Raw genomic sequence first — 13,945 nt, forward strand, 5'->3', positions numbered from 1 at the left:
TATCCCCTTAAAATATGACATTGGAATTTGGATTGGAAGTGCGTTGTATGTATAGATGGCTTTTGGTAGAATAGACATTTTTACTATGTTAAGTCTTCCTATCCATGAGCAAGGTATGTTTTTCCACTTAAGTATGTCCTTTTTAATTTCTTGTAGTAGAGCTTTGTAGTTTTCTTTGTATAGGTCTTTTACATCCTTGGTAAGATTTATTCCTAAGTATTTTATCTTCTTGGGAGCTACTGTGAATGGTATTGATTTGGTTATTTCCTCTTCGATATTCTTTTTGTTGATGTAAAGGAATCCAAGTGATTTTTGTATGTTTATTTTATAACCTGAGACTCTGCCAAACTCTTCTATTAGTTTCAGTAGTTTTCTGGAGGATTCCTTAGGGTTTTCCGTGTATACGATCATGTCATCTGCAAATAGTGATAACTTTACTTCTTCCTTGCCAATCCGGATACCTTTTATTTCTTTGTCTAGCCTAATTGCCCTGGCTAGAACTTCCAGCACGATGTTGAATAAGAGCGGTGATAAAGGGCATCCTTGTCTAGTTCCCGTTCTCAAGGGAAATGCTTTCAGGTTCTCTCCATTTAGAGTGATATTGGCTGTTGGCTTTGCATAGATGCCCTTTATTATGTTGAGGAATTTTCCTTCAATTCCTATTTTGGTAAGAGTTTTTATCATAAATGGGTGTTGGACTTTGTCAAATGCCTTTTCTGCATCAATTGATAAGATCATGTGGTTTTTGTCTTTTGTTTTAATTATGTGATGGATTACATTAATGGTTTTTCTGATATTAAACCAGCCTTGCATACCTGGTATAAATCCCACTTGATCAGGGTGAATTATTTTTTTGATGTGTTGTTGGATTCTATTGGCTAGAATTTTGTTGAGGATTTTTGCATCTATGTTCATGAGGGAGATAGGTCTATAATTTTCTTTTTTTGTAATGTCTTTACCTGGTTTTGGTATCAGGGAGATGGTGGCTTCATAGAATGAGTTGGGTAGTATTCCGTCATTTTCTATGCTTTGGAATACCTTTAGTAGTAGTGGTGTTAACTCTTCTCTGAAAGTTTGGTAGAACTCTGCAGTGAAGCCGTCCGGGCCAGGGCTTTTTTTTCTTGGATGTTTTTTGATTACCGTTTCAATCTCTTTTTTTGTTATGGGTCTATTTAGTTGTTCTACTTCTGAATGTGTTAGTTTAGGTAGGTAGTGTTTTTCCAGGAATTCATCCATTTCTTCTAGGTTTGCAAATTTGTTAGAGTACAATTTTTCGTAGTAATCTGAAATGATTCTTTTAATTTCATTTGGTTCTGTTGTGATGTGGTCCTTCTCATTTCTTATTCAGGTTATTTGTTTCCTTTCCTGTATTTCTTTAGTCAGTCTAGCCAATGGTTTATCAATTTTGTTAATTTTTTCAAAGAACCAGCTTTTGGCTTTGTTAATTCTTTCAATTGTTTTTCTGTTCTCTAATTCATTTAGTTCAGCTCTAATTTTTATTATTTGTTTTCTTCTGGTGCCTGATGGATTCTTTTGTTGTTCACTTTCTATTTGTTCAAGTTGTAGGGACAGTTCTCTGATTTTGGCTCCTTCTTCTTTTTGTATGTGTGAATTTATTGATATAAATTGGCCTCTGAGCACTGCTTTTGCTGTGTCCCAGAGGTTTTGATAGGAAGTATTTTCATTCTCGTTGCATTCTATGAATTTCCTTATTCCCTCCTTGATGTCTTCTATAACCCAGTCTTTTTTCAGGAGGGTATTGTTCAGTTTCCAAGTATTTGATTTCTTTTCCCTAGTTTTTCTGTTATTGATTTCTAGTTTTATTGCCTTGTGGTCTGAGAAGATGCTTTGTAATATTTCGATGTTTTGGACTCTGCAAAGGTTTGTTTTATGACCTAATATGTGGTCTATTCTAGAGAATGTTCCATGTGCGCTAGAAAAAAAAGTATACTTTGCAGCAGTTGGGTGGGGAGTTCTGTATAAGTCAATGAGGTCAAGTTGGTTGATTGTTGTAAGTAGGTCTTCCGTGTCTCTATTGAGCTTCTTACTGGATGTCCTGTCCTTCTCCGAAAGTGGTGTGTTGAAGTCTCCTACTATAATTGTCCTTCCATCTTCTTTTGATGCTTCCTGCGTCATTTAATATTTTCCCCATGGAATCGTTCACTATTACAACTCAAGGCTTGATTTTTTTCTTCAGTTCTTTCAGCTTGAGCAACGCCAAGAGTGTTCTTCCCTTTTGGTTTTCCATCTCCAGCTCTTTGGACGTATCGTTATAATACTTTACTTTGCTTCTCGAGAGGCCCTTTGAAATCTTCTGTTTCGTTCTTTTACTTCATCAATTCTTCCTTTTGCTTTAGCTGCTCGACGCTCAAGAGCAAGTTTCAGAGTCTCCTCTGACATCCATCTTGGTCTTTTCTTTCTTTCCTGTCTTTTCAGTGACCTCTTGCTTTCTTCATGGATGATGTCCTTGATGTCATTCCACAACTCATCTGGTCTGCGGTCACTAGTGTTCAATGCGTCAAATCTGTTCTTCGGATGGTCTCTAAATTCAGGTGGGATGTACTCAAGGTCATATTTTGGCTCTCGTGGACTTGCTCTGATTTTCTTCAGTTTCAGCTTGAACTTGCATATGAGCAATTGATGTTCTGTTCCACAGTTGGCCCCTGGCCTTGTTCTGACTGATGATATTGAGCTTTTCCATCGTCTCTTTAGATAGATGTAGTCAATTTGAATCCTGCGTGTTCCATCTGGTGAGGTTCATGTGTACAGTCGCCGTTTATGTTGATGAAAGAAGGTATTTGCAATGAAGAAGTCGTTGGTCTTGTAAAATTCTATCATTCGATCTCCGACATTGTTTCTATCCCCAAGGTCATATTTTCCAACTACTGATCCTTCTTCTTTATTTCCAACTTTTGCATTCCAATCGCCAGTAATTATCAATGCATCTTGATTGCATGTTCGATCAACTTCAGTCTGCAGCAGCTGATAAAAATCTTCTATTTCTTCACCTAGAAGATTTGTCATAATGTGGGGGCTTGTGTGTTGCTGTGATGCTGGAAGGTATGCCACTGGTATTCAGATACCAGCAGGGTCACCCATGGAGGACGGGTTTCAGCTGCGTTTCCAGACTAAGACAGACTAGGAAGAAGGATCCGGCAGTCTACTTCTAAAAAGCATTAGCCAGTGAAAACCTTACAAATAGCAGCGGAACATTGTCTGATATAGTGCTGGCAGATGAGCCCCCCAGGTTGGAAGGCACTCAAAAGATAACTGGGGAAGAGCTGCCTCCTCAAAGTAAAGTTGACCTTAAAGATGAGGATGGAGTAAAGCTTCCGCAACGTTCATTTGCTGATGTGGCATGACTCAAAATGAGAAGAAACAGCTGCAAACATCCATTAATAATCCGAACCTGGAATGTACGAAGTATGAATCTAGGAAAACTGGAAATCGTCAAAAATGAAATGGAAAGCATAAACATCGATATCCTAGGCATTAGTGAGCTGAAATGGACTGGTACTGGCCATTGTGAATCGGACAATCATATTGTCTACTATGCAGGCAGTGACAACTTGAAGAGAAATGGTGTTGCTTTCATCGTCGAAAAGAACGTTTCAAAATCTATCCTGAAATACAGCGCTGTCAGTGATAGGATAATATCCATACGCGTACAAGGAAGACCAGTTAATACAACTATTATTCAAACTCATTTAAATTTCTCACCTTATTAAAAATTAATTTAAAGCAATTAATTTTATGCTTTAAGAGTCAATCATTTCTCTGTTATGTTAGCTGACCATAAAAATCAGCTTCGTCTTATAGAAAAAAGATTGTGTAAGGATTAGACTATCTCAGTCCCAGTTCCACCATTATCTGTGAAACCTTGATTTCCTCCTCTTTAAAAGTAGTACTTGGTCTGGGTGGCATCTCCAGTAATTTCCAGGTCTCCAATTCTATGCTTCTTATCTTAATACTGTGAGGACTTTCATTGACAGTTGAGGGCATTTTACCTAAGAAAACAGTTCATTGTGACTGGAACAACTAATTGAGCAGTATACAATAGTATTTGTGCCTGGACCAATCACAACCAGCTTTTTTTTTCAATAAGAAAAAAGCATTTGAGGTTCATGTGCATACAAAAGAAATGGTAAGAAGATCGCCAGCATTAAGAAGCTTAAACCTGCATAGCTAGAGACATTTATTAAACCAGTCTAACCAGATGCTGCTGCTAAACGGAAAGAAAGCAAATCTTACAGTGACAAGAAAACAAACACTTAGCCTTCTAACATTTCTTTAAGTACTAACAGTTTGCAATCTGAATTTGAACATTTAGAAAGCTACTAATGTATATGGCAGAATAAGGCACATTCCTGATGGAGCGCATATGGTTGCAAGAGATCACTTTTTATTTTGTACTTGTTCATTTAACAGTACCTAGGTTTCAGGCCTGAGAGAAAGATGTCCAGAGAAATTGACTTAGGAAATAATTAAGAACTAATAGAAGATATGACAGCAAAAGCACAAGCAGTGGGAGCGAACATAGTGTCCTAGACAAATGCACCATGTCGTCCCCCTGCAGCAAAGACCCAAAAAACTAAGTAAAACTGATACGGTCGTCAATCCTGGAAACCTGAGCATCAAATGAAGGGATAAAGAACTATATCAAACGCCGAATGGAAGAAGAAACTGATGGAAAACAGAGAATGAGGAGAGATATGAAGTGGAGGTCCCCTGCCAACTAACATGGCACAGTGTCACTATCCTGAAATGCAAACAGTATCCACCTCGGAGAGGGAGTATAGGTAGGCAACTTCATGGAGCTCCCAACAGGACATAGAGCACCAGGTAACCAGAGAAACACCCTTTCCCACCCCGCACCCTTCTGGTGAGTAGAAAAAAAAATGCCCCCATCCCGGTAGCCCCCGCCACTGGGGTCCACAGTACGACCCCTCTCCCTGAGCCTCCCCTGCACCCTTCTGTCACAAGACTTTTTCTTTCTTTCTTTCTTCCTTTTCTTTCTGCCTTCCACCTAGCCCCATATGCCACTCCCCTCCCCACCCAACTCCTGCTGGCTCCTCCATGCTGCTGTTTTTTTTTTTTTTTTTCCTTTCCTTTCTTTCTCCCTCCAACCTAGCCCCATACACCATCTCCCCTCCCCACTAACTACTGGTCCACCCGACCCCTACTCACCTGCCCCAACTGTGCTGTTACCTTTCTTCTTTTTTTCTCTTTCTTCCTTTTCTTTATGCCTCCCAACTAGCCCCATATGCCATCTCCCCCACCTTTCTGCTGGCTGCCACTACATCGCAGTGGCTAGAGAGCAACCAGCTCGCCACTGCTGTGGGCCCACCCCCTGCCTTCCACCGGCTCCTGACAAGCTGTCATTTTTTTCTTTCTTTTCTTTCTCCCTCCCAGCTAGCCCAGTAAGCCATGTCCCCCTTCCCACCAGCCCCTACAGCACTGCAATAGATGGAGTGTCCCTGCCTACCAGTTTGCAGATGTCTCAGGTCCACCCCAACCGCTAGCCCCCAAAATTCTGCCTGCCTGCCTGCCTGCCTGCCTGCCTGCCTGCCTGCCTGCCTGCCTGCCTGCCTGCCTGCCTGCCTTCCTTCCTTCCTTCCTTCCTTCCTTCCTTCCTTCCTTCCTTCCCTTCCTTCCTTCCTTCCTTCCTTCCTTCCTTCCTTCCTTCCTTCCTTCCTTCCTTCCTTCCTTCCTTCCTTCCTTCCTTCCTTCCTTCCTTCCTTCCTTCCTTCCTTCCTTCCTTCCTTCCTTCCTTCCTTCCTTCCTTCCTTCCTTTTCTTTCTTTCTTTCTCTCTTTCTCTCTTTCTCTCTCTCTCTCTCTTTCTTTCTCTCTCTCTCTCTTCCTCTCTTTCTCTCTCTCTCTCTTTCTTTCTTTCTTCTCTTTCTCTCCTTTTCTTTCTCCCTCCCACCTAGCCTGTACACCACCTACCCCTCCCCCCCACCAGCCCCCAGGTCTACTCCACTTCCACCTGCCAGCTCCTGCCATGCCGCCCTTTTTCCCTCTTTTTTTTTTTTTGTCTCTCTTTTCTTTTCTTTCTCCCTCCCACTCGGCCCTGTATGCCATCTCATCCCCTTCCTACCAGTGCCCCCAATCTCGCCTTGTCTAGAGTGCCCCTGGTGCTCAGGCCCACCACTGCACCAGGCCCACACTGCCCCTCCCCTCCCACCACTCAACCAGCTGCTGAATGGTGGGAAGCAAATCCTTACCACTCTTGGTCCGACACCCCCCACCCACCTGATGAGGGACTGTGAATGTTCCCACACTGCTGGACCAACATCAGGAGACAAACAGTGCTCACCAAGTCCACCCTCAGCCACCTTGCCAAATCAGTGTACAGTGAAACAGGCTTGCTTTTCTTGCGGCTGCCCTGCCTAACCAGATAAGGTGGTAAGAGCTCTCATGCCCATACGCCAGCAAGCAACAAAGCACATCCTGACATATGAAAAGAAAACAAAAAAGCAGGACAAAACAAAGGAACATACAATCAGTAAATAAAGAAAATAATATCTTAAATCTCAGAGACAACAGTCAATATCAAAACATGTAAAAAAGCAAGACAAGATGATTACAGCAAGTGACCAAAATAAAAAATCAAATAACCTTCCGGTAGAAGAAAAGGCACTAGAACTATCTGATATGGAATTCAAAATATTAATATTTTGGGTTCTCCAAGAGGTTAGGAAAAAAATCAAGGAAAACACAGCCAAAATCAAGGAAAAAATAGACAAAATCTTGGAAAACACAGACAAAACAAACAAAAACATAACTGTAATCATTATTGTTGTGTGTTGACTTGGCTGGATGATGATTCTCAATGGTTTGGCAGTTATGATGTAGTTTGGCAGTCATACAGTGATGTGATCATCTCCATAACGAGATCTGATATAATGTAATCACCTCCATGATGGGATCTGCCGTGAGTAGCCAAACAGCTGAAGGGTAGTGGGGGTGTCGCCTGCTTCCAATATAGGTGGACTTTATGGCAAGGTTCATGGTCTTTTGCTGGCTGTGGATTCTGCAGCTTGCTCCTGTTCATCTGACCTCTGGTTCTTGGGACTTGAGCTAGCATCTTACCTGCAGTCTTGCCTGCTGAGCTTGGGTTTGTTAGTCTTCGCAGCCTGTGAGCCAGAACGCTGTTGTCTGACCTGCCAATCTTGGGTTAGTCAGCCCCTGCAGGTGCTTGAATCAGAAGAGACCTCCAGCCTGACCCATGGACTTGGGAAGTTGGAGCCTCTACAACTGCATGAGTCTCTATACATATTTATGGAAACCTTGGTGGTGTAGTGGTTAAGTGCTATGGCTGCTAACCAAAGGGCTGGCAGTTCAAATCTGCCAGGCGCTCCTTGGAAACTCTATGGGGCAGTTCTACTCTGTCCTATAGGGTCGCTATGAGTCAGAATCAACTCAACGGCACTGGGTTTGGTTTGGGGTCTTTTATATATATTTATACACCTTATTTGTTTTGTTTCTCTAGAGAACCCAGCCTAAGACAATAGCCAAAATCAAGGAAAACACAGAAAACAATAGAAAAATTTAGGAAAATAATACAAGAACAAAACATTAAAATAAACAATTAGAAGTCATACAAAAATAGTAACCAGAAATCCAAAAGATAACCAACAAAATTTCAGAAATGGACAACTAAATAGAAAATTTAAGGAGCAAATTTGAAACAATGAAAGAATCAGTGAGATTGAACACAAATCCATGGACACCAATTTGTTTGAGAAAAATCAGAGAAAAGAATAAAGAATGAAGAAACCCTAAGAATTACGTGGAGCAAAATCAAGAGCAAAAAACAGAAAATAATAAATGTTGGAGAGGTCACAGGGAGATTGAAACTCTTATGCATTGCTGGTGGGAATGTAATATGGTAAAACCACTATGGAAAATGATATGGTGCCTCCTCCTTAAAAAACCAGAAATAGAAATATCATACAATTCAGCAACTCCACTCCTGGGAATATATCCTAGAGAAATGAGAGCCATCACACAAATAGAGATATGCACACTCATGTTCATTGCAGCATTATTCACAATAGCAAAAACATGGAAACAATCTAGTATCCATCAACAGATAAATGGATAAACAAATTATGGTACATATACACAGTGGAATACTACGCAACAATAAAGAACAATGATGAATCCACAAACTGTAGATGAACCTGGAGGGCATTATGTTGAGTGAAATAAGCCAATTACAAAAAGACAAATATTGCATGAGACAACTATTACAAAAACCCAAGAAAAAGTTTACACACAGAAAAAATAATTTTTGATGGTTACGAGAGAGAGGAAATCACTGACTAGATAGTTGAGAAGTGTTAACTACGGTGAAGTTAACTTTGGATAGACAATGCACAATATAGGGGAAGTTAGCACAACTTGACCAAAGGAAGTTTATAGAAGCTCCTTAGACACACCCAAACATCTTGAGGGACTGAGTTACTGGGGCTGAGGCCTGGGGATAATAGTCTCAGGACATCTAGGTCAATTGGCATAACATGGTTCGTAAAGAAAATGTTCTACATCCTATTTTGATGAGTAGTGTCTAGGGTCTTAAAAGCTTGTGGGTGGCCCTCTAAAAAAAAAAAAAATACATTTATTGGTCCCATCACATCCGGAGCAAAGGAGAATGAAGAGAACCAAAGACACAAGGAAAAACGAACCACACAAACGACAGCTTCCACCAGCCTGAGTCCAAAAGAACTAGATGGTGCCTGCCTACCACCACTGACCACTCTGACAGGGTCACAGTAGTAGGCCCTGGACAAAGAAGGAGAAAAATGTAGAACAAAATTTAAATTCACTGAAAAATATCAGACTTACTAGTCTGACAGAGGCTGGAGGAACCCCCAAGACTGTGGCCACTGGACACCCTGCTAACTCAGAAGTGAAGGCACTCCTAAAGTCCGCCTTTCAGCCAAGGATTAGACAGGCCTATAAAACAGACGTGAGGAACATGCTTCTTAGTACAATCAAGCATATGAGACCAAATGGTCAACACCAGCCCAAAAGGAAAGATGAGAAGGCAGGAAGGGACAGGAAAACCTGACAAGTGGACATGGGGAAACTGGTGTGGAAAGGGGGGAAGAGTACCAACTCATTGTGGGGATTACAACCAATGTCACAAAACAATTTGTGTAAAAATTTTTGAATAAGAAACTAATTTGTGCTGTAAACTTTCACCTAAAGCACAATAACTTTTTTTTTTTTTAAAAAAGCAAAATAGAAAAAAAGGAACATTTTTAGAAATCAAACACTTTTGTTTATCAAAGGACTTTATCAAAAAAGTGAAAAGACAACCCACTGATTGGGAGAAAATATTTGGGAACCATATATTTGATAAAGGTCTAATATCCAAAATATATAAAAACATCTACAACTTCAAAACAAAAAGACAAACAAATTAATTAAAAATGGGCAAAGGACTTGAACAGACATTTCACCAGAGAAGATATTTAAATGGCCAGCAAGCACATGAAAAGAAGTTCAATATCATTAACAATTAGAGAGTTGCAAATCAAAACTAAAATGACATACTTCCTCACCCTTATTAGAATGGTTTGGAAACCCTGGTGGCATAGTGGTTAAGTGCTACAGCTGCTAACCAAAAAAAGGTCGGCAGTTCAAATCCACCAGGTGCTTCTTGGAAACTCTGTGGGGCAGTTCTACTCTGTCCTATAGGGTCACTATGAGTCAGAATCAACTTGACGGCAACGGGTTTGGTTTTCTGGGGTTTGTTAGAATGGTAATTATCAAAACAAACAAACAGAAAACAGGTTTTGTGAAGGTTGTGGAGGAACTAGAACCCTTTTCCATTGCTGGTGGAAATGTAAAATGGTACAACCACATGGTTTGGTGGTTCCTCAAAAAGTTGAACATAGAAATACCATACGACCCAGTAATCCCAATCCTAGATATATACCAAGAAGTGAAGGCAGGAATGCAAACAGAAACCTGTATACTAGTGTTCACTGCAACATTTTTTACAATAGCCAAAAGGTAGTGTCTTAGTGCTGCTATAACAGAAATACCACAACTGGGTGGCTTTAATGAACATAAATTTATTTTCTCACGTTTTAGAAGGCTAGAAGTCTGAATTCAGGGCACCAGCTCTGGGAGAAGACCTTTTCTCTCTGTTGGCTTTGGGGAATGGTCCTTGCCTCTTTTTAGCTCTGCTCCTTGATCCTTAGCAATCTTCATGTGGCATGGCATCTGTCTTCCCCCATCTGTGTTTCCTTGATTCCGTGCCTAGTCTGCTTTTTTTTTTTTCTCAAAAGTGATTGGCTTAAGACACACCCTACACTGATACGGCCTTATTAACATAACAGAAAACCGTATTCCCAGATGGCATTACTTCCACAGGTATAAGCGTTAGGATTTACAACACGTATTTTGGGGGGAACACAATTCAATCCATAACAGGTAGAAACAATTAAAATGTCTATCAGTGGGTCAATGGACAAACAGAATGTGGTATATACACACAATGGAATATTTTTCAATCATAAAGAGAAATGAACTTCTGATGCATGTTACAGTATGAGTAAACCTTGAAGATATCATGCTGAGTGAATCGAGTCAGTCTCAACAGGACATATATCGTATGATCTCACTTATATGAAACAAGTAAATATATATAGAAACCAAAAATCATTAATGGTTACCAGGGGTGGGAAGGAGGGGAGAAGGCAGAAATTTTACATAGGGAGCATTGAGTTTATGTTAATGTTGGTGGAATTATTTGGAAAAGGATAGTGAGAATGATTGCACAACTTGAAGAGTGTAATCAATGTCACTGAATTGTACATGTAGAAATTGTTGAGATGGTACATGTTTTTTATTTGTATTTTCACCACAATAAAAGAAAATAAAAAATTGGAACAGCAACAACAAAAAAGAACTAATCAATTAAGCTTTAGTCATCAAATACCTTTAGGTTAAAGACAGATTGAGTAAGAGAATTTAAATTTTAACACAATTTATTAAAGGAAATTGAAGAGGCCATAATTGCAGAAGGCTCACACTTAAATCTGGAAACAAGAATGAGAAATGAATAACCCCGAGAAGACTCCATTGTGGAGAATTCAGGCTGGATTCCCCCACAGACAGGTCTTAAGTCCAGAACAGGCAGTCACTGGCCAAGTTCCTGCCTCATGACATAGAGGAATTCAAGGACTCAATGAGCTTTCAGAAGACTCAATTCTAGTTCCAGCTTTTTCATTAATGCATACATCTTGTAGGCATTGCCCTGCACTAAACAATGGACAGTGGCCTAGCCAGCATAACAGTGACCAGTTACCACGGAGTCAGTTTGTACTCATGGTGACCCTGTGTGTGTCAGAGTAGAACTGAGCTCCATACGGTTTTCAATTGCTGATTTTTTGGAAGTGTATCTCCAGGCTTTTCTTCTGAGGCAACTCTGGATGGACTCGAACCTCCAACCTTTTGGTCAGCAGTGAGCATGCTAACCATTTGCATCATCAAGGGATTCCAATCTAACATAAGTGATGTTGAAATGGTAAATAAGCTAGTTGCAGGATTAATGATAAAATGGAAATGAAATCACAATTATTACTGATCCTATCTGTTTTAGTTATCTAGTGCTACTATAACAGAAATACCACAAATCTACCGCTCCAACAAACAGAAGTTTATTCTCTCACAGTTTAGGAGAAGTCTGAAATCAGGGCACCAGCTCCAGGGGAAGATCTTCTCTCTCTGTTGGCTCTGGGGGAAGGTCCTTGTCATCAGTCTTACCCTGCTCTAGGAGCTTCTTAGCACAGGGACCCTGGGTCCAAAGGATGCACTCAGCTCTTGGCTCTTGTGTTTTGGTGGTATGAGGTCCCCTTGTCTCTCTGCTCACTTCTTTCTTTTATATCTCAAAAGAGATTGACTTAAGACACAAACTAATCTTGTTTGTGCCAGTAATCCCACCTCATTCAACATCATAGAGATAGGATTTACAACACGTAGGAAAATCCCATCAGAATGGCAGACAATCACACAATACTGGGAATCATGGCCTAAACAAGCTGACAAATATTTTGGGGGAGACAATGCAACCCATGACATTCCACCCTTTGTCCCCTCAAAATCCATGTCCTTGCCACATGTAAAACATATTCACCCCATCATATCATAGCAAAAATCTTAATTCAACTCCAAGTCCAAAGTCCAAAAAATTCATCTTCATCTGTGAAATCTAGAATACAAGTTATCTGCTTCCAAAGTACGATGGTGGAACAGGCACAAGCTAGACATTTTCATTACAAACGGGAGAAATTGTAGGGAAAGAAGGGATAAGTTAGCAGAACACATTACATTAGCCCACAAGGCTTGAAAATAATCCTCTGTTCTATGAGACCATTTAGACAATGGCCCTGCCCTTCAGACTGTAGGTATTGGCCACACTCCCCGTATTCTGAGTTGAAGCCCCTCCGCCCTGGGCTTCAGCTCCACCTTCCAGGCCTAACTCTGCTTCCTGGGCTTTGTTGTTGTTAGGTGCCATCTGGTGGGTTCTGACTTATAGCGACCCTATGTACAATAGAATAAAACACTGCCCAGTCCTGCGCCATCCTCACAATCGTTGTTATGTTTAAGCCCGTTGTTGCAGCTACTGTGTCAATCTATCTCCTTGAAAGTCTTCCTCTTTTTCTCTGATCCTCCACTTTATTAAGCATGATGTCCTTCTCCAGGGACTAATTCCTCCTGATAACATGTCCAGAGTATGTGAGACGAAGTCTTGCCATCCTTGCTTCTAAGGAGCATTTTGGCTGTACTTCTTCCAAGACAGGTTTGTTCGTTCTCATGGCAGTCCGTGGTATATTCAACATTCTTTGCCAATACCATAATTCAAAGGCATCAATTCTTCTTCGGTCTTCCTTATTTATTGTCTAGATTTTGAATGCATATGAGGCAATTGAAAACACCGTGGCTTGGGTCAGGCGCACGTTAGTCTTCAAGGTGACATCTTTGCTTTTTAACTCTTTAAAGAGGTCTTTTTCAGCAGAGTTGCCCAATATAGTAAGTCCTTTGATTTCTTGATTGCTGATTCCATGGGTGTTGATTGTGGATCCAAGTAAAGTGAAATCCTTGACAACTTCAATCTTTTGTCCGTTTGTCATGATGTTGCTTACTGGTCCACTTGTGAGGATTTTTGTTTTCTTTATGTTGTGGTGTACTCCATAGTGAAGGCTGTGGTCTTTGATCTTCATCAGTAAGTTCTTTAAGTCCTCCTCACTTTCAGCAAGAAGAGTTGTGTTATCTGCATACTGCAGGTTGCTAATGAGTCTTCCTCCAATCCTGATGCTTCATTCATCTTCATATAGTCCAGGTTATCAGACTATTTGCTTAGAATACGGATTGAATAAGTATGGTGAAAGGGCACAACACCTTTCTTGACTTTAAACCATGCAGTATCCCCTTGTTCTGTTCATACGACTGCATCTTGATCTACGTACAGTTTCTCATGACCACAATTAAGTGTTCTGGAATTCCCATTCTTTGCAATGTTATCCATAATTTGTTATGATCCACACAGTCCCTCAGCTTTGGGTGGCCCCATTCTCCTAGTCCATCTGAGTGGTGACTCCACCCTTTGAAACCAAACAGCTGTACTCCTGTGTTCCTTGTCTCTTCAGCTTCTGCTTCCTGGTTCCTTGACCTCTAGGCCCCTCAGGCCTCACCCCCCACATCTGCCCTGCTTGGGCAAGTGTCCCAAAACTCTTTAGCTCCACTGATAAGTGCCTGGAGGCACCCCACTCCACCTGTAAACTTCAGCTGGAAGGCACTCAGCTCTCTCGCCCCATGGGTTGACAAGCTTAGGTTCACCAATAAGTGCCTGGAGGCACCCCACCCCCCCAGGTAGCCTCCTGCCAAAGGCACTCAGCTCTCCTGCTCTGTGGATCAGTGCCAGCA

This window comes from Elephas maximus, chromosome 19 (genome assembly GCF_024166365.1).
Source record: "Elephas maximus indicus isolate mEleMax1 chromosome 19, mEleMax1 primary haplotype, whole genome shotgun sequence".
NCBI classification, from domain to species: Eukaryota; Metazoa; Chordata; class Mammalia; order Proboscidea; family Elephantidae; genus Elephas; species Elephas maximus.